At 38.9% G+C, this 25206-nt stretch overlaps 1 protein-coding gene across 3 annotated transcripts in view; it reads right to left on the reverse strand.

The window, feature by feature from the left end:
- The window catches only part of PAK3 (p21 (RAC1) activated kinase 3), a 385530-nt gene that overhangs the window by 131921 nt on the left and 228403 nt on the right, over positions 1-25206 (reverse strand). Inside the window, exons 1-4 of one of the 3 annotated variants that reach the window (XM_036454430.2) lie at positions 19800-19988; positions 18824-18889; positions 18596-18705; positions 15816-15963 (exon numbers count right to left, since the gene is read on the reverse strand). The exons of 1 other annotated variant lie outside the window; for it this stretch is intronic. The gene's annotated coding sequence lies outside the window, so the exon portion shown is untranslated. Of the gene's footprint in view, positions 1-15815; positions 15964-18595; positions 18706-18823; positions 18890-19799; positions 19989-25206 lie in introns of those variants that run through there. One more of the 3 variants, XM_036454431.2, reaches the window with a different exon arrangement.

The raw sequence follows: 25206 nt of genomic DNA on the forward strand, positions 1-25206 counted from the left end.
AGGAAGGAAGGAAGGAAGGAAGGAAGGAAGGAAGGAAGGAAGGAAGGAAGGAAGGAAAGAAAGAGAAAGAAAGAAAGAAAGAAAGAAAGAAAGAAAGAAAGAAAGGAAGGAAGGAAGGAAGGAAGGAAGGAAGAAAGAAAGAAAGAAAGAAAGAAAGAAAGAAAGAAAGAAAGAAAGAAAGAAAGAAAGAAAGAAAAGTAATTATCTAGCCTTTCATAAAGGGGACAATGTATATTAATTTAAAAGAAAGATAATACATTATGTTGCATTTCTATAGCAACTTGCATCTAAAGATTTTGAGTGATTTTTTTAGACATTAATTCCCACAATATGCTATGATTAAAAAATAGAGAGAAAGAACACATATAATTTTACAGGAAAGAGAAAAGGCATAGTCTTGGCCTCCTAATAGCTCCAAACTCATACTCCCATTCCCAGATTAGATGGACAAGAGACAAATTGATCACTAACTGTAGCCAGCTAGATGAGCCCGACTGAGAACTTCTATCATCTTCTTTCAAATTGCACATAGTCATTATACATATCCTTCCCTCACTAGATCATAAGCTCCTTGAGGGTAAGACCCCTCAGTACGCTTTCATACTGCTTAATACAGTGTTTTATCCCCAGTAGGCATTAAATACACAAGTGAGGTAATGACACTGAACTCTATACATGCTATGCATTTGTTGCAGTAAGTTTGTCATAAAGTTATATAATTCTATATGCCTACTCAAAGCAAGCCTGAGCCAAAAAGGCATCTTTGGAAATATGGGCACTAGTCTAGCTGCCTCATTTATTTTTACTACATGACTTTGTAATGTCCATAGAACTATGTCTTGCTCTTGAGACAGACACCAGCATATAAAGAATGAAGCAGTATCTCCACTTTCTACATAATGAATTAAACATGTATAAAGGTTTAGTGACTTACCCAGGGTAACAAAATAAATGAAAAAACTAAGACTAGAATTTCAAACTCTTCTCAATTCCCTTTTCACAATACCTATTCAATGTGTATCCAAGTAAACCCACAAATACACACACACTCTTCATATATATATTTTTTTCTTCCCAAGATATTCATATGAAACTTCTAGCTTTTTCACTTAAATCTACTACATAATAGTACTTACTGATTTCAACTGCTTTTCTCATCCAAAGACCCAAGGCTAGGTGATTTACTAAGAGAATTCCAACAGGTTTCATTGGCCGGTAATACCAATTCTTAGATGGCCTTGTTTTGGAGCTTGTCTGTTCTGGGGCACTCACCAAGGGAACTCTGCTATCAGAGACAGGGGTGTGCTGTTTCAGAAAGCCTTGCCTGGGAGATACCATTACAGTGTGTAATGGAGGGAAGCCATTTCTAAGATCATTTGATCAGGAGGAGCTGAGCAACTTGTTTGGCAGATTTACAAAAGCAGCCAGACAAGCAAGGGAGGTACTGTAACTAGCTCTTTTTACAGCTGCCTATTTTCAATCTTAGATCCTACAAACAATAACTAACTACTGACATTCATACAAGCATACACTCACATAGAATAAATTCATGTTCCCTTTCATATACACAAGCAAATGAAGTAAGTTCTGCAGTAGTCCTGCTTTCTGCTACCATCTTTATCAGTGATTTCTATTGTTTTGAACAACAACTTGTCATTAATTAAATCCAATAAGCCATAGTCACATATTTCAAGGATAGGTTGCAAGTAAGGAAATTGATAGGTAAACATAGCATCCAGACCTCATATACTACATACTGTATATTATGTGGGACAAATAATTCCTTTTTCAATGACTTATTAAGCTTATAAATGTATGCAGCACCATACTTTATTATTTATTATGTAGGCTACATGAGATAAAGCTAAGAAAATGCTAATGATCATCTGACGTGTATTTATGTTTGCAAATTTATGTATTATTACAGATTTCAGCTTTCCATTTCCAACCTTGATGCTTTTACAAAGAGAAAATAAAATGCAGAAAGAGCAGAGGTATACATTTTTTAATCTTGAAAAAGTGAGGACCTTAAAAGATGCCTCAAAGAAATGTGTGGGGAAAAGGTAAGGAAAGTAAAATCTAGTAATAAAATATTTTCTAGTTCTCAAAACAGAATGTAGTAACCTAGAAAGCATTCATATGGAAACAGTAGATGCAGACTAACAGCCTAAGTGAGCAGATATGGTAAACCAAGGTCTTGAGTGTCTGGGGTTCTAGCTGCTCTCTGTTACTATGCATGGGTTATAATTATACTCTTTTCTGACCCAATCCAGTGAAAAAACCACAAATTTCTTCAAATCCAATGCTAAAATTTAAATTCCAGTAAGTTTTAGGGCTTTTTATATGCCATAGAGATGTCTGAACATTATCTTCCCACCTGTGTGTCATGGCTCATCATTCTAGGTCCTTGCTGTAGTATGAATTTGTCTGTACCCAAATCAGCTTTCTAGAAGGAAGGTGCTTCCTGCCTGTCTGAATAGAAGAGCTATATAGGATCAATTGAGACCTTGGTATTATTTCTAAACCAATAAGTTAAATTTAACAATGCTCATATTTCTCTAAAAAAAAAAAAAAAAAAAGACAACTTTACGAACTGGAGCTCAAAGCATAAAATGCAACAACTCTTTACCAAACTTTTGTTCCTTGACCCAAGTTTACATGCCTACATTTTAAAAGAGCTGAATGTACATCTTAGCATTTTACCTAAAAGTTATGGCTAAGGAAGAATGAATGCCATCTTAAAAAAAAAGGTTCTTTTTAATACTGAAAATAGAATGGGATATGACAAGATCTACTTTCTATCTATCCTATTTCACAAATGTTAGAGTATAAACTTTCAGCTGGCCATGCCTTAATTGTAGGAATTTCCCCACCTCTTACCTTCACCAAAGAAAAATTTGTGTGTTTTAAAGAAAACTGGCAATGGGTCTAAGAAAAGATTATTCCACCCAAAGAAAGATCTTCTAGAAACCAAAAGACAAATCCGAAGGATGACCTTAAGAGCATGTTGGCTTTCTCATGGTTTTCCTCTTCTCAGCTTATAAATATATTCATTTGCAACCTGTTGGATATACCAAATAGTGTATTACCTTTGCTGCTCATTTTTCTACCTACCTGGCTACAGTTGCCACCGTGCACTTATATAAGATATGGCTTATCATTGGTTCATGCTAGTGTAGATCCTTAATCCAGCATATGATTAGTTTTGCTTCCCCAGAGCTGACACACACACAAAGAGAATATTGCCATGTGCCCAACTATTTTTGTTTCTTGGGAAGCCCCAAGGCTGAAATCAGAGGATCCAGCCCTCACCTCAAAGCAATATATAGTATTCTGGTAGGAAAATGGAAGATAAAGCAGAAGCAGAGTTTGGTGCATAAAGATGAAGTCAGTAGGCCTGAGAGGGAATCAATTAGTATTCCCAAATTATTCCTATGGAGCCTGGACTATAGCTTACAACACATCCCATCAATTTTTTTGGGGGGGGGAAAGGGGGGGAAAGCTTGGTATTTAATATATATATATATACTCTGCAAATGATGTTCATCTCAGAGTATTGATTTTTTAATCCTCATCTGATGATGATGTGTGTATATGTATATGAATATGTATTGTTAATACTCACCTGATAATATTTTTCCCATTAATTTTTTAGAGAAAGTGAAATGCATGTAGAGAGAGAGGGAGTGAAACATTGATATGAGAGAGAGACATCCATTGGTTGCCTCCTATATGTGCCCTGTTGGACAGGAGAGCAAACCTGCAACCCAGGTATGTGCCCTTGACTGGGAATCAAACCCATGACCCTTTGGTGCATAGCCTGATGCTCTAATCACTAAGTGATACTGGCCAGGGTGAGGATATATTTTAAAAATTGATTTTAGAGAGAGGAAGTGGGAGAGAAACATGAATGTGAGAGAGAAACATCAATTTTATCTCCTGTACATGCCCCGACTGAGGATTGAACTTGCAACCTAGGTATGTGCCCTGACCGGGAATGGAAACCTCAACCTTTTGGTGTACAAGATGACACTCGAACCAACTGAGCTACCTGGCCAGAGTCAGAGTATTCTTTCTCCTTTGCGATTGATCCTGGTACATTCCTTGCACTTACAATCATGTTAGTCAGCCACTAGTCAGTTGCATGGCCTTTAGAAGATCACTTAGGTATACCTATATTCTTCTGCCCAGCTTAATAATTACGGTCTGTAGCTTATAAAGCTGTATAAAAAAATGAAAAGAAAAGACCTTACATCAGCCTAACATAGCTTTTTACAGAAAAGTAAACTAATTACATGTTTTCTTCTTGCTGATTTCTGGTTGGCTTTCATTTCAAAGAATCCTGAGACCAAATCCTAGACCTACTACCCTTTGAGGAGGCAGATAGTAACTGAAAGCAAGTGCATCTTAAGCAACCTTTCTATGCATGTATTCATTTATTCAAACAAAAAATATTTATTGAAGTTTATGTGCTAGGCATCACTCAAAATGCTGGAAGTGAAGAAATAGACACCCAGCCCTGAGTAAAGCTACATGTTTGAGCAACGGGTTTTATCTCTGGCTGCCATCTAAAATGTATATTAAGTACACAGATAAAAATGTACTACAAAACAAGTAAGGACATGTATTTTGCAAACTGAAGAGTGCAAAAATTAAAAGACTGCAGCAGTTCAGAAAAGAGCAAGACTCTTTAACTGATTGCTATCCTATTATGAGAAATTGATGTTAATAACCATACCTTCATACATTAAAAATTGTTTAATATTGTTCTAAATAACATCATTGCTTTGCCTTCCATCTCCATGCTACCAACATTTATATATATATATATATATATATATATATATATATATATATATATATATATATATATATATAAGGTATTATGTCAGATACTGGGCATATACAAAGAGAGGTGAATAAGGACTAGTTCCTCTCTTCTAAGAGCTCACAGTTCAGTGAGGATAGCAGACATGCATTCATGCAATAGAGAATGTGAATGCAACCTAGGTAGGATGCTTTGGATGGACAGAGCAAGAAGGGTCTCTAATGTTCCCAGAGGGATCAGAGGATATAGCACTTGAGCAAGTTATTGAGGATGAGTAGGAAATCACCAGAATTTGAAAAGTAGAAAGCACTAGATTGGTGTAAGCCATTATTTAAAGTACTATATTCTAACCAACAAATACCCAATCATGATAGATATGTGTGTGTGTGTGTGTGTGTGTGTGTGTGTGTGTGTGTGTGTGTGTTTTAAAAAAAGCAAAAATAAAAACATTTGCTATAACTATATCCATATATGAGCAGGACAAACTTCTTTTGGGGAATTAACTGTATTAAGAACAGGACAGTTGAGAAAAGAAATTCCTTTCTCTTAGAATAAATCCTTTTTCTTAGAAGAACTAAATTGCACCTTGTTATGAAGTTTTAATCTGGGGGCAGTGTTGATGTTTAGTTAGTAGGTCTTTTATAAAACCAAAAGAATATCTCTAACAAAAGAAGAATGGCTAATTCTAGCTCCACTTCTGGCTTATTCTGTGATCTTGAAAGAAATCATTAAACCTGCATGAACTAATTCATTCAGCATTTACACAGTGTCTAGTTTGTTCTTAGAAAGACAGAGGATGTTTTGAAAGGGCAGCAAAGGAAGGGCAATTGATGCTACCCAGAGAAGTCAGAGGATATAGTACTTGATTAGGGTATTGAAAGATGAGTAGGAGTTTAGCAGGATCTAGGGTGGGAAATGAACAAGGTACAGTCCCTGTCCTTGAAGAGATTTAAAATGTAATGTATTTTGGCCATGGCAGCTCAGTGCAAAGATGACAACAGGTTGCTACTAAATTAGGACAGAAAAAGGAACGCCCAACAGCCTGAGGAAGGAGACTTTACAGAGGAAATACACTTAAGCTGAATTAGGAAGAACAAGTAACCAAACCATGGGGAGCGCATTCTTTAGGTGCAAGGAATAGCAGTTGTTAGGACCCATGGGATATTTTAGACAATGTAGTATATTAGAGGAACTGCAGAAAACTTGGTGTGACTATGGCAAAGAGAATGGATGGAAAAAATATAAGATCAGTAGAGACAAAATGAAGAAGGGTCTTCTAAGCCTTTCTTTGAGGTTTGGACTCTTCTTATACAGATGGAGTTTCAAATAGTAGAATAGCTAGATTAGCTTAGAATTTCAGAAGTATTACTCAGGTGACTATGTAGCAGATGCATAAGGTTGAAGACTTGGGGACTTTTTCCCCCATGGAGTGGAATTCTCCTTGTAGCAACATGGAAATAATTTTGAAAATAAATAACACTGAGAAAATGAAACAGGAGACAATAAGCAAAAACAGTATGGAAATAGAAAGACAGGAAAAGCTAGATTTCAAGAGAGACCTCTATTTTGGACATTGGCCAAACATGGAAAGGATGCTAGGCATAGTGTGATGAATTGATCTCAGGACTCTAATTGAAAATCTGGGTGGAAATATATATCTATCCTATGATCCCCAGAGGAGTTTGGTAGACCTAAAGGTTTTATTTATTTATTTTTTTTAGTCTTTAGGTGATTATCAGCTTTATTGAGGTATAATTGACAAATGAAAATTATATATATATATATATATATATATATATATATATATATATATATATTTAAGGTGTACAATGTGATGGTATATTTGTACACATTGTGAAGTAATTCCCACAATCAAGCTAATTCACACATCCATTACCTTACAAATTACCTTTTTTGTTGGTATAGTAAAAACACAAGATCTACTCTCTCTTAGCAAATTTCAATTATACAATACAGTATTATCAACTATAGTCACTATGCTGGACATTACATCTCCAGTATAGCCTTTAGTTTTTGTTTTGGTTCCAAACAGAATAGTGCCTCAGTTTCTGTTTGTTTGATTTTTGGTTTTTGTTGTTGTTGTGTGTGTGTGTGGTTTATTTTTTGTTGTTGTTATTTTGAGATGAGCATAAATAAGTAGCATAAAATGGGATTATCAGAAACAACAATGAAGTCAATGTGATGATAACAAATATAATTATCCTGGAGGCCACTTGTATTATCAGTCATTGGATCACCAGTAATATGATAATATTCCCAAGAGTATAATAAGAGCACATTATTCTGCTTTTGGCCAATAGGACTGCACATATAAGTTTTATAGAAAATTCATAGACTCAGCAAACAAGAATAAATATTCTATAAAGAGTAAGTAATGCAAAATGGACTGCAAATATGTAAGTTTTGTATAAATCAATATACAAAGAAGAGAGTATAATCATGGAAAAATATTTGATATCTCAGTAAAAGTATCTAGTGGGAAGCAAAACAAATATGTATATAAGCATCTTGTTTTTGAGAGTAATAAAATTACATAGCAAGTAATGAAAAACTGAAGGAAATGTCAATTCACATGTGGTGGAAAATATAAATCTATTCCTCTCAATAAATAAAGTAATATTAATACAGCAAATACAAATATAATAACAGCAGTTCCAACATGTTTTATTTTTGGCAATATGACATTAATTTGGAGACCATCAGCATGGGAGTAAGGTTCAACTTGTTAGTTTAATATCTTTAGTCCATTTGTCCAGCTCTCCATTGAGCCATTTCACAATGCATGTCCCAGACTCCAAACATTTGGCATTATTCTAGCATGAGCTTGTCAGACTCCTGGCTCACAATGAATATTTTTGCAGCCCAGAAAATATAACAATATAAGAAACATTTTAATAAAAAATATAACTTAATTTTTACAATATCCTGTTATACATAACTATTAATAACGAACTACAACGTTCGCTAATGACTGATTACTATAATCATGTTGCATTCATTCCCCTTATGTGCCTTATGCACAGGCACATAATTTCTCTCCACTAATACTAGCAGTGAATAGTTTAGCAGCCGATTACCATGTCATTAGTCTTGGACTGACTTGTTTGTTGTGTGCAACAGGAAATATTTTGCTTTCAGAAAACAAGAAAAGTAGGTTTATTTGCATTATGCTTATTAATTTGTGCAGTTATTCCGTGTCTGGTAAGTTAATTTTCAATAAAAAATATTAATTTTTATTAAAATGTTCTATTATTTTATGATAACAATTACTCATTTATTTCAGCCCTTTTTATTCAGCATATCTCTATGGAAATAAACCTACATTTCTATAAAAATTGAAGGTTTTGTTTTTTTGGGGGTGCACATAAACTTAAACCTTGTTTATTTTGCCCATGTTAGCCTTTGAGTATGACATGCTTACTCTAGCAGCAGGAACAGAATCATACACATGCCTTGACTTTTGATGGTGAATGGTACCACTACCAGCATCAGCAGTCTCTTCTATTCATCCTCTCAATTTTCTGTATCAGCAAATTAAGGTGACAACAGTGAGAGCTTCACTATTTTAAGAGGAACATTGGAGAACTAAAGGGGACATTTAAATTAACAAGAAACATTGCTGCAAAGGCCAGATAAACATGTAATAAAATGAAAGGAATTGAGGAAATCCCCTGGGTTAATGCTGTTTTTCATTCATCTTCCTATGTGGGAATGAGCACTGACTCCTAGCTTTTGGTTAAGCAAAAATAGTTAAAGGAACACGTGCTATAAAAACGGGGTCTTTGGCTGCAAAGAGCCATACTGTCTCTCTGTTATCATAAGATTATATCCCTTTGAAGGCACCTATCTTAAAGAGTGTGGTAAGGATAAAACTAAGATATATAATTTGAAGATCACTTACTATAGGCCAGACATTGTGCTAAATGTTTTCATAAATGTATCTAATTTCATCCTCATTATAACTCAACTAGAGGCCCAGTGCACAAAACTCATGAATGGGTAGATCTGGCCAGTGATCAGGGCCAATCAGATTCCCCGACTCCCTGCCTCTACGCCTCTGCCTTCCCTCAATGCCAGCCCACATGCTGCCACTGCATGCATGGTGCTCCCTCCCCCCCACCTTCCCACCTCCTCCGTCCCTCACTTCCTCAGCAACCTGCCACTGCCACCTCCACTGCCCTGCTGGTCCACTGCCACCCTTGGTCGCTTGCCATGTTCCATACTGACCCCTAGTGGTCAGCACATATCATAACAAGTGATTGAATTCCCAGTCTCCCAGTGGAACTCCCAAGGAGACACTTTGCATATTAGGCATATATATATATATATATATATATATATATATATATATATATATAATGTAGATGTTATTGGTGTCATGCTCACTTTACATATGAGGAAATTGAGAATTAGGGGGGATAAATAATTGACTCAAACAAAGTTACATAGCTAAGAAGTGAGGTTCTTAATGTCACTATCATAATGGATGAATGAGTTATTAAATGTTTTGAAAAGTATAAAATATATAAATACAAAGGGGTGTGTGTCACCACTTAGCACTTTTCACTGCATTCAAGTGAATTCAGGCAGGTGCATTTTCCCTTCCTAAAATTCAGCCAATCCTGTAAATTATATAAATTATTTTTGGTTAATCTTGGTATATCAACGGAAACAATCAAATGTAAATTGGCCATGCTACTCTCTAAACTGTTTCCTCATGTAGGTACAAAATTTTCATCAAGGTCTGTAGTTCATTTTAATTCCTCTACCTTAAGCATAGTGACAAAGGGATATTTTACAGAATTTCCTGTAAAGATGGCACAGCCCTGGGCTTAGCAAGATGTCTACAAGGAACATTGCTTTGGGAAGTGATTTACTTATATTTTGACTGCTGTTCTCAACAACTTATTGGCCCTCAAGCCCTTTGGAGCCTGAAGGTCACTGAATTACATGATGATTTTTCTAATACCAAATTTCAAGACTGTTGTCTTATTCTACTGTTTCACAGTGACTTCATCTTTCTTACTCAAATGAAATAACTCAAGGGCAGAGTATGTTTCTTTCACCCATTTGAATCTTCATCTGGGCCTAGCACTATGTGAAGACTATTGAAGAGTGTCCGTCTATACTGGTAATGCCATTGGAATTCTAAGAATGAGGAAGAGACGCACTGCACCTGTCATGACAACATGTTGCTGTCCACATAACCCTTTCAGTTTATTAACTTATCTTTACAAGTACCTGCTCTGGGTCTGACATTATAATTGGCATTGGGAATCCAAACTAAGTAAGATGATGTGGTGTCTGTTATCAAATACATTTTCAATCTAATGCCAGATGTTTGGGGTGGTAGGTGCTATTCCGGAGTATAAGCATTTCCACAGGGTATGCCAAAACCCATATCACATAGTGGATTAGTCCTATTTTGTACTCATTGTTATTGAGAGACTACAGCAGAATCCAAGGGCTAAGGAGATTGCTACAAGGAGCTTTCATGTTTCCAAATCTCTACTAGGGAACTGGGAGGGCACATGGCTCTGGCACAAGTCTTCTGGTCTACTAGTTCACTCCTGGATTTTGTGCTTCTTTTTCTCTTACAGGGAAATCTACAGTCTGTCTGGAGTTCAAGGAAGTTTTTTAGTTTGTCTTTATCCAAGATTCTTGATAAATTTTCTCTGTTAACTTGTTAGTTACAGCTGTTCAAATTCCAGTGGGGTCTGTGGATGCACATGCACAATAAAATTTATTTTATCATCTTGCTATCATCTTTTCTTTCTCTTTCTTTAATTTCATGTTCCTGGGTTAAAGAATTAAAAATAGACCTGCTATATCAGAGGTGCCTGCTTGTAGTAGGACTGTTCTTCCATGAGTATAATCCACAGGTAATTTCAGAGCATAAACACAAATTGGAGACACACTTTAGAATAGGAAAACATTGAGTACATAAAGAAACACATTCTTCACCTTTCCCTCCCCTTGGAAGAGAGATGAGGTAGCAAGTTTAGTTATAAACTCCTTAAAAAAAACAACAAAAAAAAAAAAAAAAAAAAAAAAACCATCTAAATCCCAACCTCTTTTGGATAGTACTGAGTAAGGTTCTATTAGAGATGATTTCTGTAAGAGGAAACTTGCAAAATGATATAAAACTTGATATGTGTGTTTCTGCTTTCTCTTTTAAAACCTATACATAAATTTCACTCCTTTCTGCTCAGGAAAGATCTAGTTCCCATTCTTTGTCATTGGCCACAGGTTATTGGGAAGCCTTTTAGCAGGGAGAAGGATAATAATAGTGCAAGTAGGAAAAAAGAGTGACAACTGTGATTATAAAGTACTAGAGGCCTGATGCACAAAATTCATGCACAGGTTGGGGGGTGTCCCTCAACCCAGCTTGCACTCTCTCCAATCTGGGACCCCTCCTAAGAGGGTTGTTCAATTGCCTGTTTAGACCCGATCCCATATGTGGTCAAGATAGCTGCCCCCATGTGGTCAAAGGCTGGGATCTGGTCTAAAAGGGCAGTCGGACATCCCTCTCACAATCCAGGACTGCTGGCTCCCAACTGCTGGCCTTCCTGCCTTCCTGATTGCCCCTAACCACTTCTGCCTACCAGCCTGATCACCCCCTAACCACTCCTATGCCAGCCTGATTGATGTCTAATTGTTCCTCTGCCAGCCTGTTTGCCCCCAACTTCCCTCTTCTGCTGGCCTGGTCACCCATAACTACCCTCCACTGCAGCGTTGATTACCTCCAACTGCCCTCCCTTGCAGAACTGGTCCCTCTCAACTGCTCTCCCTTGCAGGCCCAATGCCTCCCAACTGCTCTCCCCTGCTGGCCATCTTGTGGTGGCCATCTTGTGTCCACATGGGGGCAGGATCTTTGACCACATGGGGGCAGCTATCTTGATCTTGTGTGTTGGAGTGATGGTCAATCTGCATATTATTCTTTTATTAGATAGGCTAGAGGCCTGGTGCATGGGTGGGGGCCAGCTGGTTTACCCTGAAGAGTGTCCCAGATCAGAGTGGGGGTTCCCTTGGGGTGTGGGGTGGCCTGGGCTAGGGGCCTGTGGTGGATTGCAGGTGGGCCACACCCCCTGGTGACCCAAGCAGAGGCCCTGGTATCTGGAATTTATTTACCTTCTACAATTGAAACTTTGCAGCCTGGAGCAAAGCCAAGCCTCCTGCTTGCTCCATGGCTGCTGCCATATCTGTTTGGATTTGTTTACCTTCTATAATTGAAACTTTGTATCCTTGAGTGGAGGCCTAGGCTGGCCAGGGCAGGTTGAAAGCTTGGCTTTCTCCATTGCTGGGGGCAACCCTAGCCTATCCTCTCCAGCTCTGTGGCTGCCACCATTTTTCTTAGGATTTATCTTCTATAATTGAAACTTTGTATCCTTGAGTGGAGGCCTGGGCTGGCCAGGATGTGTGGAAAGTTTGGCTTCCTCTATTTCCTGGGAAACCCAAGCCTCTCAACTGCTCTCTGTGGCTGCAGCCATTTTGGTTTGGGTTAATTTGTATACCCACTCTGATTGGCTGGTGGGCATGGCTGGTGGGTGTAGCAGAGTGATGGTTAATTTGCATATTACTCTTTTATTAGGTAGGATTACCTGTAATTGGGTGTATTACAGAGTGTGTGTCAGTGAAAAGCATGTGAATGTGGCAATATCAGTATGGGGCATGTATAAGAGTTTGGCAAAATATATATGGGTGTGTGAATGAGAGTGTAGGTCACTATAAGCATTTTTGAATAAAAGTGGGTCAGTGGGATCATCTCAGTGATGGAGTGAGAGTATGTATCAGAGTTGATGTGTCCATCTGAGAGTCCCGGTAAGAGTCAGTGGAAGTTCAGGAGAGTGTGTCAAATGAGAATCAGTGATTTATGCATCAGTGACTGTGTGAGTCAGTGTGAGCAAGTGTATCAGTGTAAGGGAGGATATGACAGGATGACTGTGAGTCTGAGTAAGGATCAGTCTATGTGGACTACATCTGTGTGAGTGTTTATATTTATTCTTGTAAGTTTATTGTGACACTGAATTGCGTGGGTTGCTCTAGTGTATGCCAAGGTAAATGGAGTCATTGACTATTCATGTCACTCATGTGTAATGGTGAGAATGTACATACCAAGGTGAGTAAGGGTGTGTCAGTGTGAGACCAGGAATGTATAAGAATGTAAGTGTGTGGAAAGTGTGATTGTGCCAGTGTAAATATGTGTGATATACAAATGTGAATTGGTGTATGAGAGAGTGTACATGTGAATGGACATGAGTGTCAGGAAGTATGACTGTGCCGACACGAGGATGTGTGGAAGGGTATGATTTTAAGTGTGCAGTTCTGAATGTGAGAATATGTGAAAATGTAAGTATGTAAGCCTGTGTGTGCAGTGTAACTGTGTGTGAATGTTAATTTTTGTGGGTACTGAATGTGAGTGACCATATGTATGTATGATTGTGAATTAAGGTGACTGCAATTGTGTGTATGTAATTGTGTATGAGTGTGAGGGTAGGGGTATGTGTCTCCGTGAAAATGGCTGAACTTATGAAAGTGAGTGTGTTTGTGATTATATATGCTGAGTTTGGTGAAGAGTGCAATTATGCCTCAGTGAGAATAGGAATGTGAATATGTAACCAAATAATATGTAATAAAACAAGTTTCTTTGTGTAAGTGTGATTATGAGTAAATGTGACAGGATAGGAATATTGTGTCAGTGCTGAGTATATAAGAGTATGTAATAAAGTATAAAGGTTTAATGGGTGGGGTTGTTTTTATAGGTGTCAGCAAGTATAAATGTGAACATATGGGTATGCACGCACATGTATGTATCACTGTGATGAGTTATAAATTGTTTATATGAGGAGGAAATAGTGATAGTGCAAATGTGTTGGAGTGATAGAAATTGAACATATGTATATCTATGAGAAATAAGCAGAGAAAGTCAGTATGTATTTGTGCATAGAATATGTATAATTGTGTAGGAATTTTAGACTTAAGGATGACTGTATATCAGAATTTAAGAAAACATAAAGGTATGAGTGAGTGAGAACATGAGATAGTATATATGGCAAGTGTGAATGTGTATCAGCATGAAAATATGAATCTATAAATATAAATGAAGCAGTAAGAATTTGCCTGTACATAGTGGGTTTATAAATATGATTGTGTGTGAAGGTGAAGGAATAACAGTGATCATCATTATGAATGTGTTCAGTGTGAAAAGTGTGAGTCAAAGAATCAAATGTGAATTTACAAGTAAGCAAGTGTGCTTGTGAGAGTGTGTATGAGCACTGAAAGGTAACAACATAATTTGGGATTCTGGGGAATTCTCTAGGAAGAATCTCCTCCCAAAGTCATATGTGTTCAGTTACAGAAAGTTACATAGCACATCTCAACTTCTGTCTCCTCATGGGTAAAACAGTGACGATAATAATACGTACTTTGAGATAACAGCACTTTTATAATAAGAAAGAAATATAGTAACTATTAGAAAAACATACTACTTTGTAGAGTTACTGTAGAATCAAATTGACTCATGAAAGTAAAATGTGTAGTATAGTGCTAGAAACTGTAGCTACTCAATAAATGCATTATTATTGCAGCTGTCATAAAATACCCTTCTTATTTTAGCCAGTTCTAGTTACCTTCTGTTGTTCAAGATCTGCAGAGGATCCTCTACCAGAGCATCTCTAGAAAGTTTAATGCATCAATATCACCAAGGCTGTAATTTCATACCTTTCATTTCACAGCTGAAACTCTGGAGCTTCCCCTTCATGAGAAGGCATCACATAAACACCTGTCGCTGAGCCACAGTTTTCCTTTGTTCTTTAGGCTCAGGACAGGCTCAGTTTGAAAGGGAATTGGATTGCATATTCTTTGTTTTTTGTTTAGTTTGTTTTTCTCTTGGGTTTTTATTTTTATTTTGGTCGTTTGTTTTTGACTTGGGCAATATGAGAGATGCGTAAGTAACTGACAAAAGACAGACAGAAGAACAGATAGAAAAGCAAAGAGACAGTAAGATACAAACAGGTGCCTGGACTGCAGCACATAGCAAAAGAAGACCAGATGGAGAAGCCATAACAGATGAAGCTATAACAGATACTTGAGCGGTAAAGAGACAGGGAGATCATCAGAGAGTCAGGCCAATAAACCCAAAAGAAGTAGAGAGGAAGAGAGAGAAGCCCAAATTAAAAAGCTGCTGGGGAGCTGTCAGGCACTTGTGAGAGACTAGAAACCTGTGAGATCTAGTCTCTACCCTTGAAGAGCTTAAAGCATAGTTTACCTGCCAAGATGAATACTGCAGAAGCCATGCAAGAATTATTTTAGACAGTAGAGAAGAATGAACTATACTACATGCCAGAATGAGTTATTAAATGAATTATTAAATGTATATACTAACTGCTCTACCTTCTCTCAAGCGTTGTTGGAGAGCAGAAGAAGGAAATATTCCTTGTTTGGATGGGAAGGAAGAAAGAAGGTTCTGGAAGGTTTAAGTTAAGAAGTTAGGATGATTGGGTTGGAAGTTACACTTTAAATAAGCAGGTGAAATTAAAGTTTTGAGGTAGTGAGGTAGTCAAAGTTATAGGTACCAATTGGTAAATTTGTGGCATGTAGCTGCATTGCAACTTCAGCATCAGGAAAGCAGGGGGAAAATAAATGAAAGCTTGATGGGAAGCAGGTCTGTGTTACACTAAAGCTCTTAGATAGAGCCTGACATTAATGAAGGATTTGCTAGTAACTGTTTTATTTCTACTACTCTCGCTAGTATGTAGGTCAAGAGTGCCATTCTCATATTAAAGATGGGGGAACCAAGAAACCAAGGGAAGCTGTACAAAAAGAAGGGGCCATGCCATGGGGCCTGGCTGATGAGGCCTAATTGGGGTCTCCAGTGAAAGCTTCCTAAGTGGGAGCTCTGGTGAAAAGGTGGCATTTACCTTGGCTTAGAGATCCCTAACTCCCTGCCCTGGAATCCATTACTCACCTCACACCACCACCGCTGCTGGACCTTAGCATGGGTGGATGCTGCCCATGAGAAGGGACCAGGGTGCCTTCAACTCCGAGGAACTCAGGGCTGGGTATACCAGCTGTCACAAGATGCAAGGACTCAGCTGCTCTTTCTTGGGGAAAACCTGCCAAGAGAAGCATTGTGGGGGAACGGAAATCTCTTTCCCCACCTATTACTACTCCCTCATCCAACCCCCCAAACACCAGACCTACCCTCGTTACCTTGGATAAGCATTGGGAGGACTAAATCAAGTATGACAGATGTAAAATATTTGCATATTTAATGGAGGTGGTATAGTCCAGTATACCATGGAAAACTGAGAGATTATAGGGAATTCAGGTGGGTTCTGATGATACCTGAACTTCCTGAAGACCTGGCACTGCTGGGCATTCCTCAACTCCAAGTGGCCACATCCATTTCCATTTTCCTTCTCAACAAGCTCCACTAGGGTGGGAAACATTCTAAAGTCATCTCACAGCTGCTGATTCCTTCAGCTTCTGAAATAATTCTGGAGCCTTTTTCAGCCTCTAAGAAGGAAACTGGGCATTGGAGGTGGAGGGGATGGCTCCTTCTCTCAATTCCCAGCCCCATCCATATATGAGATAGGCCTACAAGAAGCCACAGCTGCACCTGAGTTTCTTCTTCAGGCCAATTGAAAGAACTGGAGCCCTTCTCCACAGAGGCTAAAAGCTGCACAAGGATTAGCACTAGTACCAGAGCTGGGCTATGGAATGAATGTATGAGGAGTTCTGACAAAGGTGTCTCCATTGAGGTCACTAGAGGGCGTGACTGTGCTGATTGTTAGGGGTAGGACCCTTGAGGGTTGCAAAATTCCCAAAAGTTCTGTCTGGCTCAGAGATGAGGGAGAAAGATAAAAGGGAAAAGATCCATACCCAAGCCAGGTCTTTCATTCACCCTTACCCCAAGGCCTTCTCTTTTGAGACTCAGAGTCACTGGTGAATCTCTGTATCCCCACCATATAAGATCCCCAATTAAACTCACAGTTAGGCTGTATGTATTAGTAATACTAGTAATCACCTCATAAGTAAATGAACATACCTTCCAAAGTCACAGAACAAGATAAGAAGTGACACATTTCTTGTGGGGAAATGGAAACAGACTGCTAGACCTTGGGGTTTGTTTGATTGTTACCTCTATATCAGATACTACATGTCTGGTTTAGTTGTTACTGGTTCCCAGGCTAGGGCTTCACTCCTGAAATGGAGAACTCAGGCCCTGCATGCCTTTTCCTGCTCCCTGCTGGAAAAGCCTCCTAGTGCCTAGTTGGCAGGGGAGTCCACCCCAGGCCCTGCAGAGGAAACCACCTAATTCCTGGCAAATGGAGAGGTTGGAGAAAAACAGCGCAGCTGAAGCATTAGCTGAACCCCAGATGCCTCGAAAGCTGCACTTACCTTCTAGTATAGTTGTTTTCACCATCCTTCTGCCTACACTGGGTCCTATGGGCCCCTGCCTCGAAATAAGGGCTTTTATTTTATTTATTTTTTTAATTTTGTTTTCAGTACAGGCAGATACCCCTATACCTGGAACAAAGGCCTGATACTCCCATGTAAAGCAATCAACCTACCTCTCTCAAACAGATTCAAAGCTTCTCCAGTCCCCTTTGGGTCCCTGCCCCTCTATTCCCTCTCCCTACCCAGGAGGTAAAAGCTGGTTGTTGAGCTGCACCTGTGGATGTTCTTCCCTTGATCAGAAGTAACTTGATCCCAAAGGTGGGTTACATGGGTGGGAATGCTATTGATTCCCTAAATATTGAGATATCTTCCCTTTAAGTCTGGGCTGAGCTACAGGAACCTCAACCACAAAATTCCCCATCCTACCAGGTGAGTCAGAGTTTTTGAGGTCCTGGTAAGACAATGATGTTTTCTTCTCTCTATCACTTTGTTTTTACCTACCTACTCTGGATTCTAGATCTTTATTTTTTATTTATTTTTTATTTGGGAGAGAGAGAGAGAGAGAGAGAGAGAGAGAGAGAGAGAGAGAGAGAGGGAGAGAGAGAGGCATAGATTTGTTATTCTGCTTATTTATGCATTCACTGATTGACCCTTGTATGTGCCCTGACCGAGGATCAAACCTGCAACCTTGGCATATCTGAATGAAGCTTCAACCAACTCAGCTTCACACTGCTACTCACTTTGACCTCATAGTAGCTTAGTCTCCGACCTCCTAATAGCAGAGTCTCTAATGGGTACAGCACTTCGCCATCCTCACAATTATTCTTATTTTCCCTAACCTGTCATGTCCACTGCTCTACTTTCAAAGACCTCAGCAAGCTTGTTTGCTCTGTATACCATTTCTATCTCCAACCAAAAAGTCTGTAACCTGTGGGATTAGTCAGCTAGTTAGAACATCCTAGGGTGTTGTGGCCAATTTCCTGCACCTGTATCCCAACTGAATCTCCTTTTTCTGTTAGGTTTATCCTACAAGGCCCACTTGCCAGCTTGAAGTGTCTGGTCTTTGACATATCAAGGTCCCTCTGTCCTCTAAATTATCAGCTGTCATCTTTTACCCAGAATACATCTTTTCACTTTGCCTCTTTCATAGGGGAATGGGTTACAACATTTGTATTCAGAACCAGAGGCTTACACAGCTGTCTCTCCAAGCACTTGCCTATTAATCATTCATTACCATATTAAGTCCCTTTGCCCAAAGATGCCTCTGATTAGGGGACTTAAGTACCAAATCACAGACCTACCCAATTGTAATTTTGCAAATAGTCCAGTGAAAACAGCACTGACCTTTATACATCAGTCGTCTCAGAACAGGGCCACAGTGTTATCGCCAATAGGAATGGATTTCCTTCTGTTGCAGCACTTCAGACAGCCATACAGTTGACCTGGATTTGAGTCTGCAAAACCATGAGGGGGGCAAGACTAAAATGGCTAAAGGCTTCCCTGCTGAAAGCCATTTTTTAAAAATAGTGCTATAACCTCCCCTTTCGTGCTTCCCAAAGCCAAGCCACTCACCCTTCTCTCCTTCACTTCTACAGACCATAGTCCAGAACCCTCAAGTCCAGAGTCTGGTACTGGATTCTGGAAGGTGGGGCCAAAAACAAAACAAAACAAAAACCCTAGTGGAGCCTCTGGCTCCCTCCCTCCTGGCACAGCTTCCTGATATACCCCACCCCTACCACCAACTCAGGAAGGAAAACCTGCTGAGGTCAAGATTGTAAAATATTCAATCTGCCCAAAAGTACAGCAGTAATCTTGCCAAATCCAGTTCAAAAATTAAGGACAATGCCCCTGCAAGCTGAGAAGGACAGGGAAGGGAGAGCCACTGGATCTAATGACTCTTCTCCCCAGACAAAGACAAAGGCCAACTGAGGAACCCAAGGCTTTTTAGGGACATTATTCCATAATTCGAAACCCCACAGGAGAAGAGAGTCCTCCTGCCATTACCTTCCCCTCGCCCCCAAAAAAGAAGGGGGGGGGGCAAGAGAATAAGAAAAAAATAATGAAAAGGGGATAGTCATTTTTGTTTGTTTGTTTGTTTGTTCAGGTCTGGCTTTTCCCCTAAGGGACTTGCTAGGCCACAGACACACACCCGCCCCCTGGAGGTAGGGGTGGGAACTTCCATCCCAGCAACAGTGGCTGGTGGAGCCAGCTCATAGAAGTCATAGGATTTACAGGCTGACATAGCTTTGGGGATGGATTTTGCCTCCAGCCATTATGGTTGTATAAGGCTTGAACCAGCGAAGGAGCCCAAGCCCTGGGGAAAGGCCCCGACACACCCACTTGTCTGCTTTCCGGACCAGAGATCCTGCAAATAGCATCCTAGGTCTCAGGACTCCTTAGGAGCCACATCAGGGATTCAAGGCTGGAACGCCTTAAGAGCCAGAGGGGGATCAAAGAAGGAAGGAAGAAAATCTTCCCAGCCGCCTAAAATTAATGCCCAGCCGCCGCCCCCTCCCCTGAGTGAGCCAAGTGCCATAAGTGGATTTACCTGCCACTGGTCCAGCCAACCTGTCAAGACCTTTCCTCTATCTCAGAGCGCTGGCGCTGGCGATAGCGGAATAGCGCGGCTGCCGAGCCACAACCCGTGGCTATAGCCGCTGCTTCATGCCCAGCCAATTCCCCGCCCCCCACCCCCGACCCCCCTCCCGGACCCGCACCCTTGCTCTAGGCAAGGGAAAGCTGCAGCACCCTACACAAGACCTCAGAAGCCCCGCCTCTGACAGTTGCCAGCCAGAGGTAGATTCCCAGCTCCGCAACCGCTCCCCAGCCCTTCTCTGCTATGACATCACCTGGGCTCTGCGCAGTACATAGGCCAATCAGAGGACGAGCATCAAACTAAAATCACCCTGACTGGGCTACTGGGGACCAATCTTTTGTTTCCAGGCAGGAAGCGCCTTGGAAGGAAAAAAAATAAATAAATAAATAAATAAAGGGGAGGGAACTGGGAGAAGGAAAGGAAAATGAGATGGAAACTTCTACACTGTCAGGGTTGTCTGGCCATCAAGAAAGAGGCTCAGAGTAGAAAGAAGAGGGGGTATTTCTCTTCCTTGAATAACCCTTCAGGAAGACTTGAATTTCAGATAAGTTTTAGGGGAGGAAATCTTTCCAGCTACACGGGCACTCTTGAAAGGAAAATGGCTTGTATTTGGGACACCACTTGTCAGGCAAGCAGGTAATATTGATGTAATCTCTAGAATACACAGTAAACTCAGAGAGACAGATAGGGCCCTGGGATTCAAAGAGTTGACAGTCTACATAGGGAAATTACCTTGCTGCATAAATTACCTTGTTTTATATTTTTGAAAAAACTTATATGTTTATACCACAAAATGAATAACTAATCTACTTTATATAAATAGATATAGATATATTTTATTTCAATAAAACATGGCTCTCCCTAAAATCTTCTATGGCCTCTCTTGTCTTTAAAAAATAATTTAATTTTTTGCTGGTGTCCAACACCTAAAATCTAATTCCAAAATTATTTTTTGCTATTCCCAAATCCAGACTCCCACCTCAGGATTTGGTTAGTTCATGTAAATCATGCTAAATCTCTGCAAGGAGACTTTAAATTTTCATTAAAAAATGACAACAAGCCGGGACCGGTTTGGCTCAGTAGATAGAGCGTCGGCCTGTGAGCTGATGGGTCCCGGGTTCGATTCCGGTCAGGGACATGTACATTGGTTGCGGGCACATCCCCAGTGTTGGGTGTGCAAGAGGCAGTTGATTGATGTTTCTCTCTCATCAATGTTTCTAACTCTCTATCCCTCTCTCTTCCTCTCTGTAAAAAATCAATAAAGTATATTAAAAAAAAAAATGACGAGCCCTAACTGGTTTATGCTCAGTGGTTAGAGCATCAGCCCACTGCTTGAAGGGTCTTGGATTCTATTCTTATCAAAGACAGTACCTCCGTCGCAGGTTTCATTTTTGGCCCCAGTCTAGAGGTGTACAGGAGGCAACTAACCAATGGGTCTCTCTCACATTCATGTTTATCTCTCTGTCCCTCCTCTTTCCTTTCACTCTCTCTAAAAATAAAAATCAATGGGGAAAATATTCTAGAATGAGGATTAACAAAAACAACAACTAATTCAAAATAATAAGCTCATTTGAATTATAATGATATAAAATATGCCTGTAAATAAAGACCAGAAAAGGACACATAATTATAACAGTTGGGTTAAAGTAATAGGTTTGTGTGTGTTTTTTCAAAATTTTTAAATTTGATTTTTTACAGAGAGGAAGGGAGAGGGATAGAGAGTTAGAAACATCAATGAGAGAGAAACATCAATCAGCTGCCTCCTGCACACCCTCTACTGGGGATGTGCCCACAACCAAGATACATGCCCTTGACCAGAATCGAACCTGGGACCTTTCAGTCCTCAGGCTGACCTCTATCCACTGAGGCAAACCAATTTTGGCAAGCAATGGTTATTTTTTCCTCTACACTTTCAAACTTATTTTTTGTAAAGATAACTATATCGTCATATACTTAAATTTAAAAAATGGGTCATGACACTCCCAGTGCACTTTTCTCCAATTTTATCAACTCCTCATAACATCCAGCAATCATTTCTCCATAATGCCAAAAGTGTCAAGACTGAGAGTAAACTAATATATCTGCCACTGATAGAAAAAGTCATGCAACAGGACTCTAGACTTACCAGAGGCTACATCTGGGAAAGTCAGAGAATGGGATGCCTCTTTGGACTAATTTATTTTAACATATAATGATACTGGAAATTGAAAAGAGAACAACAGTGACCCTTGTAAAGCAGGAAAGAGGGAGACAAAGAATAAGTGAACTATATCCTCTAGACTTAAAATGATAACTTTGCATTTTACTTTGAATTGTCCTTAATTAAAATATACTTGTGCATAATTGAGTATTACATGAACTTTGCAGAGAGTAGCAGAACTGAGATTTGTATATAGATTTGAGTCCAATGAACATGCTTTTTTCTAATATGAGACCTGGCTTTACTGGTTTGGTTAAAATATAAATTTGCTTTAGGAGAGAAAAACCCAAAGTATACCAGATTGGTGGTGTTGTTGCTTTTAATCAGGCCTTTTAGATAGCTTTTTTTGACAAGGTGGTTACTAGTTTCCTAATGCAAAAAAACCCATCACCCTCCTTTTCAAATCCCTAATTAATAGGTTGAAATCAGGATGGTCCTGCTTCTAATTATTTTACAGATATCTTTTAAATTAACTTTGAGGTTAAAAAAAAAGTAACTTATCACATTAATTTTTGTTTTTACATCATGGTAAATTTAATCTAAAGGGTGCTGATCTGAAAATGAATGTCATTCAATTAAATTTTACATTTCTGATTTGTAAAATACACTTATTCAAAATATTTTTTGAACAATAAGAATGCTTTTTTAAGAAATAGAAAGATATGATTGGATTTTCCTGGTTAATGATTTAACTTGGGTCTTCTAGGCTATTTACTTAAATAGTAATTAAAAGGTATTTGATTTCACGCTATTCCTCCTTTATACCTCTGCTATAACTCAGAGCTATTTAAGTGGTCACCTCACAGAGTTATTTGAACATTTCATGTGTATATTTCTTCTCTCCCTGGTGATCATAGAAAGTTTCACAGGGCCACAATCCTATTAGGTGCCTGATAAATTAAAGCATAGTGGTGTCATAGAAAGAGGACTGAACTTAGGAGTCAGGCCCAGCACAAAATACTTTAGTTTTCCTGTGAAAGGGAAATAACCTATTTTATTCTTTTGTTATTATTGTTGTTTAAAGTACATAGTTGTACATTTTTTCCCCATTGACCTTTCCCTGGCCTCCCCTACCACCAGCACATGCCCTCACTCCTCCCCACCCAGTGTCTTGCGTCCATTGGTTATGCTTATATATACGCATACAAGTCCTTCGGTTAATCTCCCCCCTCTCAACAATTCCCAGTTTTCCCTCTGTAATTTGACAGTCTGTTCGATGCTTCTCTGCCTCTGTATCTATCTTTTTGTTCACCAAGTTATAATGTTCTTTATTATCCATAAATGAGTGAGATCATATGGTATTTTTCTTTCATTGACTGGCTTATTTCACTTAGCATAATGCTCTCCAATTCCATCAATGGTGCTGCAAATAGTAAGAATTCCTTCTTTTTTATAGCAGCATAGTATTCCATTGTGTTTTCTAATCCACTCATTTGCGGATGGGTATTTAGGCTGTTTTCAAATCTTAGCTATTGTAAATTATGCTGATATGAACATAGGGGTGCATATATTCTGTCTGATTGGTGTTTCTGTTTTCTTGGGATATATTTGAGAAGTGGTATTACTGGGTCAAATGGCAGTTCCATCTTTAAAATTTTAAATAAACGCCATACTGTTTTTGCACAATGGCTGGGCCAGTCCGCATTCCCACCAGCAGTGAAGGAAGGTTACTTTTTCTCTGCATCCTCTCCTGCACTTGTCATTTGTTGATTTGTTGATGATAGCCATTCTGACAGGTGTGAGGTGGTACCTCATTGTTGTTTTGATTTGCATCTCTCAGATGATTAGTGACTTTGAGCATGTTTTTATGTGTCTCTTGGCTTTCTGAATTTCCTTTTTCAAAAAGTGTCTATTTAGGTCCTTTGCCTATTTTTTTTATTTGAATTGTTTATCTTACTTTTGTTAAGTTGTATGAATTCCCTGTGAATTATGGAGATTAAACCCTTATCATAGATAACATTAGCAAATATGTTCTCCCATGCAATTGGCTTTCTTGTTTTGCTGATGGTTTCTCTTACTGTGTAGAAGCTTTTTATTTTGATGTAGTCACATTTGTTTATTTTCTTCTTAGTCTCTCTTGCCCTCCTATTTTATTCTTGATACATAAAGCAGTTTTCATTGCCTATGTGGTTTGTTCTCCAAGAATATAAAACAACTGTATGGAAATTTACAGTGAAGCTTAGAAATGTCTTAAAGATTTCCCACTAAACTCTCACTGTCCTTCATTCCCTTCCTCAAGCTCATTAATTTAAGGATATAATCACAATGCTAGCATAACCACTTGGCATGTGTACTTGCTTCTCAAGTTGCCAACCACTTTTGTATCTCTCTGTATGATCCTCACAACAAGGACAACAGTGTACTATTATGATCTGCATTTTACACTCTAGGAAATGGATACTCAGTGATTTAAATTAGCCTGTTCAATACCTCGGAGAGATGGTCCTAGAAACCAAGTCTCCCACTCTGCTCTTTATACCACCCTACATGGCATCTTCACTTGTATTTCTTATTTGGCTCCCACCAATCCAACCAGCCCCTTGAGTCACATGAGAAGTGAGAGGCTCTGGGTTGGGACTTGTAGGAACAGAAGTAAATTTTAAAAGGTATTTTTCAAACTGCTCCAATCCAATTTCAGGAAAGGGAAAAATTGCTCACTGATGGGAGTGTAAAATGACATAGCCTTTTGGAGGGCAAGTTGGTAATACTTGGGAAATTTTTAAATGCATATGTCACTTGACCAAGAATTTTAACTCAAGGAATTTGACTATGAAAATACTCATAAAAACCATGCCAAGATATGTTCAAGTATGTTTATTCCTGAATTTTTTGTAAGGATGAAAAAAAAACATACATAAAAGACAATATAAATGTCCCTCACTAAAGTAATTGTTAAATCAATTGTGGTATACAAGTATACATATTTTCTGCATAATGTTCATTAGCTAAAAAGAATCAGGTAGATTCCTATGTATTAAAATATAAATACACCTTGACACATTCTTGAGTGAAAAAAAAGGGACAGGACAGCATGTGTACTATTATTTAATTTTAGTTTTAAAAAATTGTGGGTGTTTAACCTGGAATTATACATACCAAAATGCTATTAGGGTAACTCTAGGAATTAAAAATGGTGGAAAGGAAGATATGTATGTATGT

Source organism: Pipistrellus kuhlii, unplaced genomic scaffold (assembly GCF_014108245.1).
Source record: "Pipistrellus kuhlii isolate mPipKuh1 unplaced genomic scaffold, mPipKuh1.p scaffold_m20_p_29, whole genome shotgun sequence".
NCBI classification, from domain to species: domain Eukaryota; kingdom Metazoa; phylum Chordata; class Mammalia; order Chiroptera; family Vespertilionidae; genus Pipistrellus; species Pipistrellus kuhlii.